Below are 19,604 nucleotides of genomic sequence, written 5' to 3' on the forward strand. Positions count from 1 at the left end.
CAGACACTCTGAATTTCATTTGACAGTGATGAAAACTGAGCCGGTGTGGGCTCCATATTGTTCTTCCCAGTCCAAATATCCGACGAGCTATTTTCCTCAATGATGTTTCATTTTAATATCATAAGAACAAAACAATCTGTCTATGATGGATTTGATTTAAGCACCTACTTTGTAATAAGTTCCTGGGCTGCAACTTCAAGCCTGGGAGATACAGGTGGCTCAGTAGTTGGGGTATGTGTGAGGCCCTGCATTTGAGCCCTGGACCACACAGAAAAGTTGTCATGCAAGGGGCTGAAGCGGTGGCGCAACCAGTAGGGCATCTCTGCTTTGCACGCGCTAATCGAGGACGGACACTGCTGTTTGATACCCCAGCATCCCATATAGTCCCCCAAGCCAGGAGCGATTTCTGAGTGCATAGCCAGGAGTAACCCCTGAGTGTCAGCAGGGGTGGCCCAAAATCCAACAAAAAAAGTTTTCATTCAATATTAATTTGAAGCTTCAAAAACCTAACCAAGACTTGAAATAAGAACTTATTATCCTTTCCAGTCTAGACTCTCATAGCCCCCCAACATCCTACTGTAGTAAAGAATGCTGAAGAAACTTCCAAAAAAGCCCCGTTCCCCCTTAGCTGGCCAAATGGCTAGAACCAAGACCAACTCATAAGCCTGTTCTTTCCTGTTTCGTGCAAACAGGACAAGCCAGATAAATCTGGGCAAGGTGGAGAGAGTATGAGGGGGCTGCAGCAGGCTCCTCTAGAGAGATTCTGGCCCTTCCCTGCCTGAGCCAGGCCCCTTTCCTCTTCCCCTTGAGAATCCTCCATGCTGACTCATTTGCCTGGCTTCCTCTCGGAGGCACAGGGCCTTTGAGTCATGCCTTGGATGGGCTTCTCTGGACTGGGGTCCCAAGCAAGAACTGCAGCTTAAGGCTAGCTGGGAAACAGAAAACAAACTGTCATCTTTCTTCCCAACCCTGCTGAGGCTAGCAGAGGTGGGAAGGTGCCTTTGAACCTCCTGTGTGGGGACTGGACCAGTGGTCCAATTCAGTTCAAGTGTGACATCTAAACTGTGAGGGTAACCAGAATACAGGCAGGTTGGCCCGATCATACTCAGCAGAATGCAACCCATCCTGGCACAAAGGCTTTGTTAAAGGTCTAAAATACAAACACAAGAAGCACCAAAGTTTTGCCTAGAGAGCTAGGCACTCAGTAAAGACTCAACTTCTTTTCTATGCTCTGTTAGCAAAAAGACTAAAGATGAAGAGAAGAATAATCCCTTCCTTGCCTTTTTTTTCCCCACCACATGATCCTCAGTTTCCATCTGAAAAATGGGTAGAAGTTTGGCCTGAAACCTGTCTGCTTGTAATGACATCTTACATGATCAAATCAGTGATCAGTGAGCCTGGGTTGGCTTGTCTGTTTGGTTTCACAGGAAAGGAGCAGAGAGAATGGAAAATTCAATTCACTCGAAGAAGATATCAATGCGGGACCTTGGGCAAGGCCGCCAAAGTTTCCCTCCTCGCTATCCAGGAGGGAGAGTGAAGGATAAATTCCACAAGATTAGATCTCATCAGTCGGTGAGTTGCCCTTGAGAGATTCTGTTCGCCTTTGTTCACTGACCCCTGCTATGCTCGGTGCTACCCAGATCTGTGGTCTGTGCCATCACATGTCACCTGTACATCTTGCTACCCTTTGTTAAGAATCCCCTTAATAAAATAAATAAATAATAATCCCCATTTTCAACTTATGTTGCTGAGATTCAGGTAAGCTAAATTCTGTAACTTCTGGGCAGTGCAAGAAAAGCCTGGGCTGAATTTCAGAACTGCCTTTGAAGCTGCATCCTGGTGGCAAGAAGGCATTTGTTTTCAAACACTGTTTTCCCTGGAGAGTTTTGGAGAAGGAACTCTCCAGAACACACACCCACAAGAGGACCTGGCCGTGGCTGCTGGCTGAACTCTTCTTGAATCTCCGATCATCTCCAATCATTGGGAAAAACTCAACCCTTCCAGGTGGGAAGAAGAGCTGGTCCCACCAGATGTCGTTCCTCCCTCCCCATACACTTATACTCTTAGGCATTCTCTCCCTTTCCCCAGTCCCTGTGCTCTCCAGGCAGCAGAGGTAACAGAGAGGAAAGCTGGTGACTGTTGGAAGGAGCCCTAAGTCCCACTCTCAGCCTCTGATTTCACACTGTGACACCTTTCCCAAGCCGGCACTTTCTTCGGGTGCTGCCTATTTCTGAAAATTGGAGATGAGCCATTCCAGCTGTTGTGCCCTGGAGGAGAGGCTGAACAACTGTCTGGTCTGGCCAGCCACCGGGGTGGGGAGGAAAGTGGGGGCGTTGGGTGGAAGCTAAGATGACCCGCTTCCACCCCAGCTCCTCCAGGTGATCTGGGGGGGGTGCACCCCACCCCTCCCAGAGGCCTCTCTTCCAGAACCTTATATCCAAAGCCAGAGAGTCCCAACCAAGTGCTGTCCCATACCAAGAATTCTCTCTCCCCCAGGGGTGCTTGCTTGCTTAGCACCCACCCACCCACAAGGCCTTCTGTCTCCCCCCCCCACCTTCTTCCCTAAGAGATCCTGCTCCCCATCAGCTCAGGAAGGGACCTCACCCCATCCCACATGCACCCCGGGGTAGGGGGGGGGCGTCCTTCTTTCTCGTCCACTTTTGGGACACAGCAGCTTGGACTGAGAGAGCAGTCTCTGGGGGTCCCTGGCTCCTTCCTCTCCTTTCACCCCAGGAGGTCCCAAGCCCGGGGAATGAACAACCGGGGGGGGGGGTTTCCCTCTGCTGCTGCCAAGGCTGGGGGCCCCCACTGCAGCAGGGGGGGACTCCCCAGATGTTGCTCCCCGGGGGTGCTCCCCAGATGGTGCTCCCCAGATGTTGCCCCCCAGATGTTGCCCCCAGATGTTGCCCCCAGATGTTGCACCCCAGATGTTGCTCCCCGCCCCGGGAAGCCAAAGGCCTTCTGTCGGGCTCACCCACCTGAGCAGACCGATCCGGACAGCAGGAGCCGGGTTGGGTTCGGCTGGCGGCGGGGAGACGCGACGCGCAGCTGGGAGCACCGCTGGAGGCGCAAGACAGACGAGCTCGTCCTAGCAAGGTCCAGGCGCGGTTTGTTGCCGGCGCGGGCAGACGGAGGCTTTATAGGCGAGCTCTGGCCACGCCCCCTGGTCTCCCCGCCCACGACACGCCCTCTAGCCACGCCCACTCCCTGAGCAAAGGGAGCCTTGCAAGTTCTCGGGCGTCTGGCCACGCCTCCTCGAGGCATTGGCCACGCCCCCTTCGCTGAGCAGAGGGGCGGGCTTTCTAGGCGCGGGCTATGGCCACGCCCCCAGCCGCTCTCTGGACACGCCCCGGACACGCCCCCTAGGCTCCGTGCAGCGAGGCACGCCCCGCCCGCCCGGCCGCCGCCTGTTGCGCAAGCCCGGTGGGGCGCGGCCGGGCGCGTGTTCGAGGCCCGCTGCCGCCCTCCGCCCGCCCGCCCGGGGAGGCCGCGTCTGCGCAGATGAGTCTCACGCAGGTGTCATTTTCAACTCTCCCTCACTCTCTCTCTCTCTGTCTCTCTGTCTCTCCTCCCTCTCCTCTCTCTCTCTCTCTGTGTCTTTGTCTCTCCTCTCTTCTCTCTCTGTCTCTGTCTCCCCTCCCTCTCCCCTCTCTCTGTCTCCTCTCACTGTCTCTCCTCTCTGTCTCTCTCCTCTCTTTCTCCACTCTTCTCTATCTCCTCTGTCTCTGTGTCTCCTTCCTTCCTCTCCTCCCTCTGTCTTTCTCAGTCTCTTCTCACTGTCTCTGTTTCTGTATCTCTCTCACCTCTCTTATCTCTCTCCTCTCTCTGCCTCTGTCTCTCTGTCTCTGTGTCTGTCCTCTCTCTGTCTCTCTTCTCTCTATCTCTCCTCTCTCTGTGTCTCTTCTCTCTGTGTCTCCTCTTTCTCTCACTTCTCTCTTTCTATCTCTCTGTCTCTCCTCTCTTCTCTCTCCCCTTCCTCTCTCTCTTCTCTGTCTCTCTCTCTCTTTGTCTCTCTGCCTTTCTGTCTCTCTGTCTCTGTCTCTGTCTTTGTATCTCTCTTTGTGTCTCTCTGTCTCTCCTCCCTCTCCCCTCTTTCTCTGTCTCCTCTCACTGTCTCTCCTCTCTGTCTCTCTCTTGTCTCTGTGTCTCTCCTCTCTATCTCCTGTCTCTGTCTCTTCTTCCTCTCCTCTCTCTGTCTTTCTCAGTCTCTTCTCACTGTCTCTGTTTCTGTATCTCTCTCCCCTCTCTCTTCTCTCTCCTCTCTCTGCCTCTGTCTCTCTGTCTCTCCTCTGTCTCTCTGTCTCTGTGCCTCTCCTCTCTTTGTCTCCTCTCTCTGTCTCTCTGTCTCTCCTCTGTCTCTCTGTCTCTGTATCTCTCCTCTCTCTGTCTCTCTCTGTATCTCCTCTGTCCCTCTCTGTCTCTGTGTCTCTCCTCTATCTGTCTCCTCTCTCTCTGTGTCTCTCTCTCTTCTCTCTGTCTCTGTCTCTCTTCTCTTTCTTCTCTCTCTTCTCTCTGTCTCTCTCTCTCTGTCTCTCTCTCTGTCTCTCTCTCTCTCTGTCTCTCTCTCTCTGTCTCTGTCTCTCTCTCTCTCTCTCTCTCTCTCTCTCTCTCTCTCTCTCTCTCTCTCTCTCTCTCTCTCTCTCTCTCTCTCTCTCTCTCTCGTCCACACCAGCTGTACTCAGGGGTTGCTCCTGGCTCTGTGCTCAGAAATCGCTCCTGGCTCGGGGAACCACATGGGGGATGCCTGGGATCAAACCCAAGCCAGCCAGCCGTGTGCAAGGCAAACGCCCTAGAGTTGTGCCGCAGCTCGGGCCCTTGCCCCTCTGGCCCCTTCTCAGGCTTCCTTCCCTGAGTCAGGTCACACTGCTCACCACCTCACCCCCAGGCCCCCTTGGCCTGCACGCCCAGGCTGCTTCCTCTGCCCCTTCCCAGCTCCCTGTCTTTCTCCCCCAGCCTCTTCCCTGCAGAGTCCTGGGCCCCCCTAAACCCTGGGCCCCTTCATCTTGGCCATCTCTGCCTCCACTTCTCACATTGTAAACAAACGTGGGGTAGGTGGCTTTCCCTTTGGCTGTCTCCCCGATGCATTCATTCCTGGCACGGGGAGCCCCCAGTCTCGTCCTGTCCTCCCCAGGCCTTGTGCAGCACCCTTCCTAACCTCAGCTGCCCTGGCCTGCTGTCTTGTTTTGGTTTCGAGACTGCTGAATGTTCTGGGAGCAGACTGCTATTACAATTCCCTTTAATAGGTGCTTGCCAGGACCCCACCCTAGGCTAGTTTCATCAGCACCTCCCAAAGTAGAACCAAACACTGGGGTGTTTCTCAAAGTTCCCCTTGTGCCACTAACGTGCTCTGGAAGAACACAGTTTATAATGACACGCATTTTATAAATCAAGCAAGGCCCTGTCTCTCTCCTAAGGCCCCCAGCCAGTCTTGGAAGTACAGGAACTATAAATCTTACCCATCTTCCAGCTGCCATCCTGCCTACTGAATAGCAAAAAACTCTTCCCTCCACTAATTCCTTTCTCAAGGCGGGAGACTGGGTTTTCTCTGTACCACAATAAGCCCTGGTACTTACTTATTTCACACTCCAACTTATGTACTGAGATGCTCTGGTAGGCCCTGTGCCCTGTCCCTAAGAACAAGGCTGAAATGCAAAGTTCCTTTTCTTTGAAGCTCCACGTCTGTGCTTCCCCATCAACTTGGAAATTGTCTCCTCTTTCAGAAACAAAAGTGGAGCCCTTCTAAGTGGCCAGAGAAAGACATCTGGGCAAGGTCAGTATTCCCTGACCCACTGAGGAAGTGTTTTTGGACAGGTCACCCAGAGCAGCTCAAACCTGCTTCCAAAACCCTCTCCCCCGCATCCAGGAGAGGCTGGCTGGGTTTGTGCTTAGGAAGCCCAACTGGTTCTAGGCAGTGAGCAGAAAACAGATTAGGCCAGGGGAGAAGGCAAATGGCAGAAACAGAGGATAAGAAGGGGATCAGTAGAAGGGCATTTGCTCTGTTATGGTTGAGGAAAGTTCAAGTCAGTTTGGAAAAATTCTAGGGACGGCTTGACTCAGCTCCCATCTCCCTTTCTTCTGGAGCCAACAGTCAACCCTTTTTCCTTCATTGTTGTGATGGATAATGTCTTCCTCCAGACGAAATGATCTTCTTGTGCTAAGTGGAAGTAGCCACACCATTGAAAGAAAAGCTGACCTTAGTGCGGTGTTTTTCAACCTTTTTGTGCAAAGGCACACTTTTTTCATGAAAAAAAAAAAATCATGAGGCACATCACCATTAGGAAATGTTAAAAGAAAATTAACTTTGTGCCTATATTGACTACAGATAAAGTAATTCTCTTGAATAGGAATAAAATAAAGGAAGAAATTATTTTATAATTACTGTATTATGGAATAATCTAATGATTGGTCTGTTTGTAAGCCAAAGCCGCGTGTTACGGATGAAATTGGAATTTTTCCACAGCACCTAGAGAGTATCTCACGGCACACTAGTCTGCCGCGGCACAGTGGTTGAAAAACACTGCATAAGTGCAACCGCTTGATATAAATGCTGATAGAAGACATTCCACGTATCTCTCAGCTTCTCTAAATCAACTGCATCATGATCCCAATGTAGGTTATGGTTGTGTGGAGCTGTTAAAATGATTTCTATTCCTCACAGATCTTTCTTAGAATTAACATGTTTAGGAAATGGATGTATGTGAATTTATTTCACGGTAAGATTAGATTTGCTAGTTTGATGCACCGATGCCTCTATTTAGCAGCGCCCCAGATTTGATCATAAAGTAGTCAAATCTAAGAACTTAGGTATTATCTTTCTGAAGATACATAAAAGAAGGAAAGAACCTCTGACCTTAGGAGTGACTGCACTTTTTCTCTCAGTTCTTCTAGTTTCTGACATGGACACTCTGAAGAGCCATCGGAAATTGCTCTCAGTCTCCTACACTATGCATGGGACCGTATTCGTTTCTCTCCTCATGAGACTGGTACCTTGAAAGATGAAATAAGATAGAAAGGAAAGAATGAGAGCCAGCACCATAGCGCAAAGGTAGGGCATTTGCCTTGCTTGTGGCTGACCCAGGACAAACTTGGGTTCAATACCCAGCATCCCATATGGTCCCCCAAGCCAGGAAGGAAGGAAGGAAGGAAGGAAGGAAGGAAGGAAGGAAGGAAGGAAGGAAGGAAGGAAGGAAGGAAGGAAGGAAGGAAGGAAGGAAGGAAGGAGGGAGGGAGGGAGGGAGGGAGGGAGGGAGGGAGGGAGGGAATGAGGGAGGAGGGAGGGAGGGAGGAAGGGAGGGAGGGAAGGAAGGAAGGAGGGAGGGAGGGAGGGCAGGAGGGAGGGAGGGAGGGAAGGAAGGAAAAAAGAAGGAAGGAAGGAAGGAAGGAAGGAAGGAAGGAAGGAAGGAAGGAAGGAAGGAAGGAAGGAAGGAAGGAAGGAAGGAAGGAAGGAAAGAAACCCAACTGACTTGATCAATTTGTCAATCATTTTGTATCTCATCTCTACCAAGAATCAACTACAGTCTATCACTAGTCAAACTTGATCATTCTCTGCCTTAATATTCTAAGCTACAAGATTGTTAACTTTTAGAGTTAGGAGTATTGTGAGAAATAGGAATGACTGCATATAGACACAAGGTAAATGTATTAGTGAATTCTAGTGTTTCCTTTTGAAGTTTTTCTACTTTATTCAACTGATTTAGCCATACAAGAGGGCAGGATCTTTGTCCATACTTCAGGAGCCCAACTGAAGGCCCTCTAACTTGGGCCAATACAAATCACCCTAAGTCTAATTTATAATACCCCATCATGTTCACTGGGTGAAAACCTACAAAAAAGGAAAAGAATTTCAAGTGGGTTTAAATGTCAGCTGATGTTCCAGGCTTTGAGTACAAATGGCTCTAACTTTTGGCCCAAGAAAACCAATTTCTTTCAGCCTCTGGTTTATAAAGGTTTGTTAGGGCTATTGTCATAAACTTCCAAAAAGAAAGTGGCTCCTAACAATAGACATGTACTTTCTCACAGTTATAGAAATGAGAAGTTTCAAATCAAGGTGAAGGGCTGGAGTGATAGCACAATGGAAAGGTATGCATGCTGCCAACCTGGGACAGACCTAATTTCAATCCCAAGCATCCCATATGGTCCCCTGAGCCTGCCAGGAGTGACTTCTGAGCGCAGACCCAGGAGTAACACCAGAACACTGCCGGGTATGGCCCCCCAAAACAAAAATAAATAAAATTTTTTTCATTAAAAAAATAAAATCAAGGTGACAGTAAAGTCAACCTTGTGCCGTGTTCCTTGACTCTTCCTTAGTGCTGAAGTTGCTGGTTGTGCCTAGGTTCTGTGTATCATTCTACTCTGATCTTGACCTCTGTATTCACATGATCTTCCATGATCTACCAATCATTTGGGATCAAGGGCCCACCATACTCTATAGGCCTCATACTAACCAACCTCTATGTTGCTACTATTTCTACATAAGGACCTATTCTGTAGTTCTGGGGAAGAAGGGAAGGAGAGGGACAGACCAACTTAGTACATAGATAATATTATTGAATAAATACTTATGATTTATTTGCAAAGACCTCCTGAGCTATTAGGGCAGCCCTAATCACTCACTAACAGACTCCCTACAGGCCGTGCTTGCCAGTAGTATCCTGCCATAACAACATTGTCTTATTTTCTTTATCTTATGCTTGCCTCTAATCTTGAGCAACCCAAATCATAGTTCCTGTCCAATTAAACCTTTTACAGGGTGTGCTGTCTGCCAACTTCACATCTCTCCTGCCCTGGCCATAGACATGACCCTCTACAAGTTCAGACTTTTCCCTCCCTCCTCCAGTGACTGGGTGACTGACTCATGGCTTGCCCTTAAATATATCCCTCCTCTTTCCCTTAAACCTCTGTCCCAGCCATTTCTCCCTTTAAGACACTCTCCCACACCCCCCTTCACCTCAGAAGTGTCAATCTTCTGGAGAAAAATAATATTTGGGCTGTTGGACACTCTCTCTTCTCTCTCTCTCTCTCTCTCTCTCTCTCTCTCTCTCTCTCTCTCTCTCTCTCTCTCTCTCTCTCTCTCTCTCTCTCTCTCTCTCTCTCTCTCTCTCTCTCTCTCTCTCTCTCTCTCCTCTCTCCCTCCTGCTCCATTCTCCTGAGGCTGCCCAGAGGCCTGTGACTACCACCAGTCAGGAGTGATTTCATTCTCTCCCCAATGCTTCCTCAACTCTTGTGAGGCCACAGAGTGAAGGTTCTACCTTCAGGGCTACCTCCAAATGAACATGGAAAAGGAAACCCTGCTTTCACTTACCTCTAGAATTCTGAAAGGCTTTGTCCCTGCAGCTCACTACAACCTGTCCTGACTGGGTTATATTTCTCCAAGGGCATGCCAAATTTTAGCTTTTTTTCCTGTTATATAGCTAGGTTCATTAAAAATAACTGGAATGAGAGAGAAAGAGAGAGAGAATTTCTTAAGTGAAATGCCTTAGACTCCACCAGACAATACTTGGAGGAAATGAATAGGACCTGAATGGCCATAACATTGTACTCATTGTCCATGAGATCTTTGAATAACTTGTATCCTCAAACTCCTGGAAAATGGGAAGAAGACATATTTGAAGGATAAATTTGTTAGCATTAGGTCTGAAGAATATGAATTTACCACTTACTGATCCTGAGGTTTTCTTTATTTTTTATGAGTTAAAACTAATTTCGGGGGCTTTATTTCATTTCCATTCTTTGTGTCTCTTGAGGAGACCACATCTGCAAGCTCTCAGGGGCTATTACTGACTGGATTGAAAGGTTATTCCTGGCATTGCTCTGGGTTATAAGGTGCCAGGGACTACACCAGGGCCTACTGCATGTAAAGCGTGCTCTCGGCATCCTGAGTTAGAACTCATTGGTGTACCTGTGATGTGAGTATAACTTTAAGGAGTGTACATAAATAAGGGTGTAGCCAGGAGCACCTGAAGTAGTAATGTCCCAGGGTGAGTCATCTTCAGGTGCAGCTGTGTTCAGGTGATGACCAGCCCTCTGTCTTTTATGCCCTCAAATCCTCCTCAATTTGGTTCTAACTTTGGCTTTGTTCCTCAGAAACTCCTGCCTTGATAACATGGGAAGGCTTTTAGGTAATTTTCAGTCAGTAAGTCAGAAGGGAAAAAGTCTTAGAGTCAGAGTCCTAGGATTTTTTTTTTTTTTTTGAGATACCTTTCATCCTTTTCCTGTCAGCCTGAAATAACTGACCCCTCTTGCCCTGACTACTTTCTGGCTTGAACACTTTCTTTTCTTTTCTTTCTTATTTTTTAAGAGGAGAAAAGGATTAAAAAAAATACAAAGATTAAAAACATTTGGGATGCAAATTAAACTGTTTTGGGGGGTTAGGAGATAAAAGAGAAAAGTGATTGAATTACAGATACTGATTTCAGCTCTACAGTCTATATAATGGGATCCAAGATCTTTAATTTTTGTACTTTTTCTACTTACATAATTCTATGGAAATTTCTGGTACAAATGACAGAGTCTTAGCGAAAAAATACATACTAAGCATGTCCTGTAACTACATCATGGATGTCCAAAACCAGCTTATAGATTAGGGTGGCTATTGTCTTAAGTTAAAAAATGAATACTGGGGCCGGGCGGTGGCGCTGGAGGTAAGGTGCCTGCCTTGCCTGCGCTAGCCTAGGACGGACCGCGGTTCGATCCCCCGGCGTCCTATATGGTCCCCCAAGAAGCCAGGAGCAACTTCTGAGCGCATAGCCAGGAGTAACCCCTGAGCGTCACAGGGTGTGGCCCAAAAACCAAAAAAAAAAAAAAAAAATGAATACTGTAAAAGCTCAATACAAATCCTTCAAAGCACATGTACGTCTAAATATTTTGGAAATTATATGCATATTTAACCATAACCAAAATAAACAAAACTGAAAATGTTTCCCTTTTCTCTATGCTTCTGCCCTGTTGGCTTCTCCAGTTGATAGGATCAATCTGTAAGAATTGAAAGGGTTCTTTAAGAGTAGAGTCAAACACCCTCATTTAGGGCAGATAATTTTTTTAAGGTCATGCAGCACATTTATAGCAAAACCAAGACTAGAAGTCAGATTTTGATTTTGAGGCTGGCATGCTTTCCAGCATATCATGCTACCTCTTTATACAGTGTGATTTGCTAGAGATATCTAATGACTAGACCATTTTCTTTTTTATCACTATGAACTGTCTCTTCCTGTCTAACCTGCCTGCTCTCCTCATCTGGTTATGCTGGGCAACTCCAGTCTTTGTGCCTTTATCAGTGTCTCACAGGGCAGAGTTCCTGGGACAGGGACTAAAGCTCCTCCTCTGGGCACACCTACCTGGCACAAGGCAGGCCAGCAAGGGTTGGGTGGTGATTAAGAATTGAATGTACAGAAGAAAAAGAGGGTGGAAGGAAAAAGCTTTATTTTTTTTAAATTTTTTTCTTTATTTAAGCACCATGATTCCATACATGATTGTAGTTGGGTTTCAGTCATGAAAAAACAACAACAACAACAACAACAAAAACCCTTCACCAGCGCAACCTTCTCACCACCAATGCCCCCATCTTTCTCCTTCCCCACCCTCTCCCTGTCTGTTTAAGAGACAGGCATTCCAGGCCCGGAGAGATAGCACAGTGGCGTTTGCCTTGCAAGCAGCCGATCCAGGACCAAAGGTGGTTGGTTCAAATCCCGATGTCCCATATGGTCCCCTATGCCTGCCAGGAGCTATTTCTGAGCAGACAGCCAGGAGTAACCCCTGAGCAACGTCGGGTGTGACCCAAAAACCAAAAAAAAAAAAAGAGAGAGAGACAGGCATTCCATTTCTCTCACTCATTAACATTTTCATAACAGTTAGTGTAGTCATCTTTCCAACTAAACTCATCACTTTATGAACAGCCATCCTCCATTTAGGATTTAGAGAGAGGCTATTCTTTTGTTTTGTTTTGTTTTGGTTTGGTTTGGTTTGGTTTGGTTTTGGGGCCACACCTGGTGACACTCAGGGGTTACTCCTGGCTATATGCTCAGAAATTGCTCCTGGCTTGGGGGACCATATGGGATGCCAGGGACACTATGCCTACCTAGGCTACCTTGGGGAAGGCAGAGACGCCTTACCGCTTGTGCCACCACTCTGGCCCCAGAGAGGCTGTTTTTTAGCTGGAAGCTGCTATTTGCTTTCACCCCTGTATATCCCTTATCCATGGAGGTTTCCAGCAATCGCTCTTATTGCTAAAGGGATCAGACTTGAGTCCGTCATCTCTCCCATTACTACTCATGGATGGTTCCCTGCTCACCTTCACCTGTTCTGGCTTGAGAAATGGAAAATGATTTTTTTAAATTTTATTGAAACCATTGTGATTTACAAAGTCATTCATAGTTGGATTTCAGACATATGATCAATCAAAGCCATCCCCACCACCAGTGTCATCCTCCATCCATCAATGATCCCAGGGTGCATTCTGTACAACCACCCTTCACCCCCAGTAAAACAGGCCCATTTAAGTTTAGATTGTTATGAATTTTATAGCTGTCTTGAGACATCCATTCTGTCTCCAGTTAGATGACAGAATAAATATCTCAGGATTGTGTATCCAGAGACTCAGAGGACATCTCAAGGGATATTCCCCTTTTGAGACACCTGGTGGAAAATTTCCAATGGGCCAACTGATTATTCTACCACCACCTTTAAACCCCTGCAGCAATGCTTTTTGAAGTTAAAGCAAAATGACGATTTGGTTCAGAGCAGGACATATCCCAACCTTCTCCTAACCTTAGCAGCCTGATTCTACTCAGAAAAAGAACATTTCTCATCATCCAAGTATTTTATCTTTGTGACTTTTTGACCTAGAAGAGTGTGCAGGCAAACACCTTGCAGGCAACCAGAGGACAGACAGACAGATACCCATTATTAAAAAAAAAAAAAAAAAAAACCGCTGGCTTGATGATGAAGGCACAGTACCTCTGTCAAGGTCAAAGACCAAGGCATAGTGTCCAGGTTCTGAGGGAGCCAAGTCCTGACTTAGAACACGCCATGTTTAGAAAGTTCTCCGAAGCAGCCAGGGGGATTTGTACTCTCTTCTTTCTCACTAGAGCAGAACCCTGTGACTGCAGATGGAAGCACCACTTGTCTTAGAGAGACTTTTCATTACATGTAACAAATGAGGACCCAGAAGCTGAGACTTGATTGGCTGCATACAAAAAATCTAATTTAGGGGCCGGAGCTGTGACACAGTGGTAGAGTGTTTGCCTTGCATGCGCTGATCCAGGATGGAACGCAGTTCGATCCCCCGGTATCCCTTTGGTCTCCCAAGTCAGGAGCGATTTCTGAGCGCATAACCAGGAGTAACCCCTGAGCGTCACTGAGTGAAGCCCAAAATAAATAAATAAATAAATAAATAAATAAACAAACAACAAAAAAACTAATTGGAGTGTGGAGGGGAGGTTAGAGGTGTCCAGAGCAGTGTCCTGGGTTCCAACAGTCATTCCCCTTGATATTCAGTCAAGCTATGATAGATCATATAATTGATCACATAATATTTTGGGGGTGTTATTTGCTGGCAACACCCAGTGGTGCTCAGTGTCCACTCCTTTATTTATTTATTCATTCATTCATTCATTCATTTGTTTTTGGACCACACCCAATGGGACTCAGGAATTGCTCCTGGCTCTGCACTCAGAAATCACCCTTCGCAAGCTGGGGGACCATGTGGGATGCCAGGAATCAAACCAGGTCCCTCCCAGATCAGCCACATGCAAGGCAAATGCCCTACCACTGTGCTATATCTCTACCCCCAAGGGTAAATTTCTTGAGGGTTAATCCCTGGTAGTATTTGGGGGAATCATGCAATAGTGCAGCTCACAGCCTGACTTTAGCATGCAAAGCATGTAGAGAAGCCCTTAGAGCTATCTCCCTGAACCCTGAACATATTCTATATTATAGGAAATATTCTAGAAATGGTGTGACTTTCACCATAAAAGAATAACACATTTTAGAAATAAGCAAGATGATAGAACTATTCATAAATTCTTCTAAGCACTAAATTCATAGATGTATAAATAATCCCCAAATAAATCACAACATATTAAAAATAAACACCTGTTTTGATGTGTTTTGTGTATCCCTACATCAATTTATATATAATCTTCAAATCACTTGGGGGGCATCTTTCCAATGTGGTTCAACAGATCAGCTATTTGCCAAGCATGCATCCTAACTTTGTATCAGCTTCTGGCACTCCCAATGAAATATTTTTTGTCAAAAGCAAAATCAAGAGCAAATTTCAACTGAAAGATATGAATATTTAAAGGTTTTTTGATACACTGTTGTAGACAATATTATAACAGGAGGGATGGGTTTAGTTTATTAATTGAAGTTGGGCAGTCTAGAGTTCTTCCTTTGTGAACGGTTGCCTGTCCGATAAAACAGAACTGATACCTTAAGATTATCTCTGCATATTTGCATGTTTTTTTATTAAGGCAGAAAATGGTATCATTAAATTTACATGTGACCTCTAAGGTTTAGAAGTGGGGGAATGTTCTTATTAAGATAGACCTTATACAGCTTGTCCCAGCTTGATTTTCATCTAAAAGAAATAAAATACCACTGCATTTCACCCCCAAACCTTACATCTCAGGTACTGTGGCTCCCAGATTGGAAGTCACATTTAGTCTAGTTTTTGAAAAGCAAAATTTGGCTCTGCTAACAAAGGGCTAACTGTGGAAAGTGGATTACACTTCTTGACTCACACTACTCTGACACGGGCTTAGAAAATGAGAAGATAATGAAGCAAAAGAGTGATGAACTACTCTTTCCTTCCTTCCTTCCTTCCTTCACACCCTGCAGTACTCGAGACTTGCACCTTCCTCTGTGATCATTCTTGTTGATGCTTGGGTAGAAATATTTTAAATTTTGGTTGTTAAGGTTTGGGTCTCATTGTTGTTGCCTTTGGCATGGATATTTAGTTATGTGCTTGTATTTCTATTTCTTCACTCAATTTTTTCCTTTTACTAACAATCTGGGGACTAGAGTGTTCTTTACAAACTCCCATTTAAACCATTGCTTACTTCATGCAATGGTTTAATTTATAATTATTATTAATAATTATAATCAATAATAATTACTTAATTATCCTAAACACCACATAAAAGTGATATACTGTATTTATCCTTCTGGCTTACATCATTTAACATAGTATCTTCCAGTTCCATCTGTGTTGCAGCAAATTGCATGATTTCATTATTCCTCAAACCTTGTGGTATTCCATTGTATATATGTACCACACCTTTTGTGACCAGTTCTGAATTTTCTGAGAACCCTCCATTCTGTTTACCATAGGGGTTGGACCCAACAGCATTCCCACCAACAGTGGATGAGAGTTCCTTTCTCACCACATCCCCATTTATACAAATGAATTGTTTCCAATAGTTTTGAAATGTGCCATCCTCGTTGGTATAAGATGACATCTCATTGTTGTCTTGATTTGCATTTTCTTTCATGATAAGTGATGATGAGCATTTTTTCATGTGTTTGCTGTAGACAATATTCTAACCGGAGGAATGGTTGCCACTGGGCTGTTCTATTCTGAACCATTGATCTGAAAGTCTATCTTTATTCAAATACCCTGCTGTTTTGATCACTAGCGCTTTGAAGTATGGCTTTAAGTTAGGTAATGTGATGTCTCCTGTTTCTTATTTTGGCTATCCTGGGTCTTTCATGGTTCCATAAGAACTTTATAATTGACTATTATAAGGAATGGAAGAATGTTATCTGAACTTGGATAAAGATTGCATTGTATATAGTAGTTTAGGTAAGATGGTCATTTTGATAACATTGATTCTTCTGATCTATATGTATGGAATTTTTCCATTTTTTGGGTCTTCTTCAATTTTTATTTTTTTTAAATTTTTGGGCCACATCCAGAGGTTTTCAGAAATTACTCCTGGCTCTATACTCAGTAATTACTCCTGGAGGTGCTTGGGAGACTGTATAGGATGCTTCGGATCAAAATCCAGGTTGGCCACATTCAAGGCAAATACTCACTGTGCTATTGCTATGGCCCCCATAGTCTTCTTCAACGTTTTTATTAAGTATTTTGAGGTTTTGTGATATGGGTCTCTTAGCACTTTTGATAAGTTGATTCCTAGGTTGATGGTTTTTGACACTTTGCTTTGTTTTTTGGCGGGGGCAGGGCACAACCTATTGTGCTCGGGGTGTTCTCCTGTCTCTGTGCTCAGAATTTGCTTGTGACTCCGAGTATCATATGGGATGCCAGGGATCAAACCCACATCCTAGGTCAGCTGTGTGCGAGGCAAACACCCTACTACTGTGCTACCACTATGACCCCAGTTTCTGAAACTTTTAAGTGGGTAGACTCTTTAATATCTTTCTTCTCTGAGTCATTATTTGAATAAAGGAATGCAACTGTCTTTTGTGTATTGACTTGGTAGCCAGCCACTTTGATGTATTGGTATATTGTTCCTAGGACCCTTTTCATGCACTTTTTATTGTATATCATGTTATCTGCAATTAGATACAGTTTTTTTTAATTTTTTAAAATATTTTTTATTTAAACACCTTGGTTACAAACATGATTGTGGTTGGGTTTCAGTCATATCAGATGACACCCCCCCATCACCAGTGCAACATTCCCATCACCAAGGACCCAAATATCCCTCCTCCCCTCCCCACCCATACCTGTACTCTAGACAGGCTTTGCACTTCCCTAATATATTCTCATTGTTAGGATAGTTCGCAATGTGGTTATTTCTTTAACTAAAATCATCACTTTTTGTGCTGAGCTTCATGAGGTCGGCTGTAACGTCCAGCCCTCCTCTCTTTTGTCTCTGAAATTGTTGAGAAATGTCTTTCATTTTTCTTAAAACCCATAGATGAGTGAAACCATTCTCTGTCTTTCTCTTTCTCTCTGATTTATTTCACTCAGCATAATAGATTCCAAGTACATCCATGTATAGGAAAATTTCATGACTTCATCTCTCCTGACGGCTGCATAATATTCCACTGTGTATATGTACCACAGTTTCTTTAGCCATTCATCTGTTGAAGGGCATCTTGGTTGTTTCCAGAGTCTTGCTATGGTAAATAGTGTTGCAATAAATATAGGTATAACGAAGGGGATTTTGTATTGTATTTTTGTATTCCTAGGGTATATTCCTAGGAGTGGATCATATGGGAGCTCAATTTCCAGTTTTTGGAGGAATCTCCATATAGCTCTCCAGAAAGGTTGAACTAGTCTGCATTCCCACCAGCAGTGGATAAGAGTTCCTGTTTCACTGCATCCCCGCCAACACTGCTTGTTCTCATTCATTGTGATGTCTGCCAATCTCTGGGGTGTGAGGTGGTACCTCATAGTTGTTTTGATTTGCATCTCCCTGATGATTAGTGATGTGGAGCATTTTTTCATGTGTCTTTTGGCCATTTGTATTTCTTCTTTGTCAAAGTGTCTGTTCATTTCTTCTCTCCATTTTTTGATGGGATTAGATTTTTTTTTCTTGTAGAGTTCTGTCAGTGCCCTGTATATTTTGGATATTAGCCCCTTATCGGATGGGTATTGGGTGAATAGTTTCTCCCACTCAGTGGGTGGCTCTTGTATCCTGGGCACTATTTACTTTGAGTGGCAGAAGCTTCTCCCTGAATATATTCCCATCTGTTAATCTCTGCTTTCACTTGCTTGGAGAGTGCAGTTTCCTCCTATCTTCAGCCTTTAGTCTCAATGTCATGGAGTGTTATACCTATATGTTGTTCTATATATCTTATGGTTTTAGGTCTGATATTAAGGTCTTTAATCTATTTGGATTTTACCTTCGTACATGATGTTAGCTGGGAGTCTAAGTTCACTTTTTTGTAAGTGGCTAGCCAGTTGTGCCAACACCACTTGTTGAAGAGGCTTTCTTTGCTCCATTTAGGACTTCTTGCTCTTTTATCAAATATTAGATGACTGTATGTCTGGGAAGCATTCTCTGAGTACTCAAGTCTATTCCACTGATCTGAGGGTCTCTTTATTCCAATACCAAGCTGTTTTGATAACTATTGCTTTGTAATACAGTTTAAAGTTGGGGAACGTAATGCCTCCCATATTCTTTTTCCCAATAATTGCTTTGGCTATTAGAGGATGTTTATTGTTCCAAATGAATTTCAAAAGTGCCTGATCCACTTCTTTGAAGAATGTCATGGGTATCTTTAGAAGGATTGCATAAAATCTGTACAATGCTTTGGGAAGTATTGCCATTTTAATGATGTTAATCCTGCCAATCCATACTGAGAGGAAAATTTATAGCTTTGCAAGCACACATTAGGAAGGAAGAAGGGGCCTACCTGAATAGTTTAATGACTTAGCTCATAGAATTAGAAAGTGCTCAACAAAAGGACCCAAAAATAGGGAAACAGAAGGAAATAACAAAGCTGAGAGCAGAAATTAACGAAGTGGAAACCCAAACTTGACTAATGTAAAGGACCTATACAAAGAAAACTATAAAACTCTGCTCCCAGAAATGAGAGGACACACGGAAATGGAAATTAAATATAGTTTGACTTCTTCTTTTCCAAGTTGGATTCCTTTGATTTCCTTCTCTTGCCTGATTGATATTGCTAGGACTTCTTAATATAACTATTACTGAACACCTTATATGCTAGATATTATCATGGACACTTATATTTATTTCTAGTTTTAACAAAAGCCCTACAAAGCAAGCATTAATATAATTGCTGGCTACATGAGGAAGCTGAGACTGAGAGAATTGAGTTGATTTGTCCAGAGTTCTACAACAGGGAAGATTAACTTGTCTAGCTAATTACCAAAATTTTTTGTCTCTGGAGTAACTTTATCCTCTCAACACTGTTTGATTGTACTAAAAGTAGTAGGTGCCTCTGATATTGGTAGGGGGGGAGATTTTCTTGGAGAATCTCATTGCTCTGTCATAAAGTCCCACTGTAGTTGGTCTTTCACACACATCCATTCTGTGCACACTGCCCACTGCTCCTCATCAAAAAACCATACTGGGACTCAAGGCATGCTGAACCAAGAACCCAAGAATAAGAAAGTAGAGACACATTCTTCTCTGGTGCCTCTCTTCCTCTCTAGTCTTGTTTTCAAAACCTGCCAAGTCTCCTCTTTTTCTGAGCTCACCTTGAAGGAATGTCCCAGTGTGGAAAGGAAATATGTTTAACCGGAGTGATCTTAGAAGGAAAGAGTAAGATTGGAGAGATAGTGCAGTGGGGAAATGTGATCAGAAGAGTTGGGTTTCATCCCAGCCTGATTAGTCCCCTAAGATTAGATCTGGAAGAATCCTCTGAGCACTTTAGGGTGTGAGCTCAAAAGAAGAAGGAGGGGGGAGAAAATAATAATAAGAGGATGGAGTAGGGGAAGGAGAGAGGATAAATGAGGAATAGGAGAAAGATGAATAAGAGAAGAAAAAATAGAGTAGGAGGAATAGAAAAAGAGAATGAGAAAGATAATAAGTAGCAAAGAAGGAAAAGGCTTTTCAATAATGAAATTATATACTAATTTTTCACCCCAATCATTTTAGGGTTTTTTCTTTGTTTTAGACAATGCCTGGATCAAACCCAGGATCAAACCTAAGGTAAATGTTGAGCTA

General features: G+C 44.5%; 1 protein-coding gene across 1 annotated transcript in view; it reads right to left on the reverse strand.

Annotated features, from left to right (window-relative positions):
- Nucleotides 1–3,056, reverse strand: part of NDRG1 (N-myc downstream regulated 1) — a 47,387-nt gene extending 44,331 nt beyond the window's left edge. The window contains exon 1 of the mRNA XM_049765585.1: nucleotides 2,979–3,056. The gene's annotated coding sequence lies outside the window, so the exon portion shown is untranslated. The remainder of the gene's footprint in view (nucleotides 1–2,978) is intronic.
- Between the last annotated feature and the right edge of the window lie 16,548 nt (nucleotides 3,057–19,604).

The sequence above is a fragment of the Suncus etruscus genome, chromosome 19 (genome assembly GCF_024139225.1).
Source record: "Suncus etruscus isolate mSunEtr1 chromosome 19, mSunEtr1.pri.cur, whole genome shotgun sequence".
Taxonomy (NCBI): Eukaryota; Metazoa; Chordata; class Mammalia; order Eulipotyphla; family Soricidae; genus Suncus; species Suncus etruscus.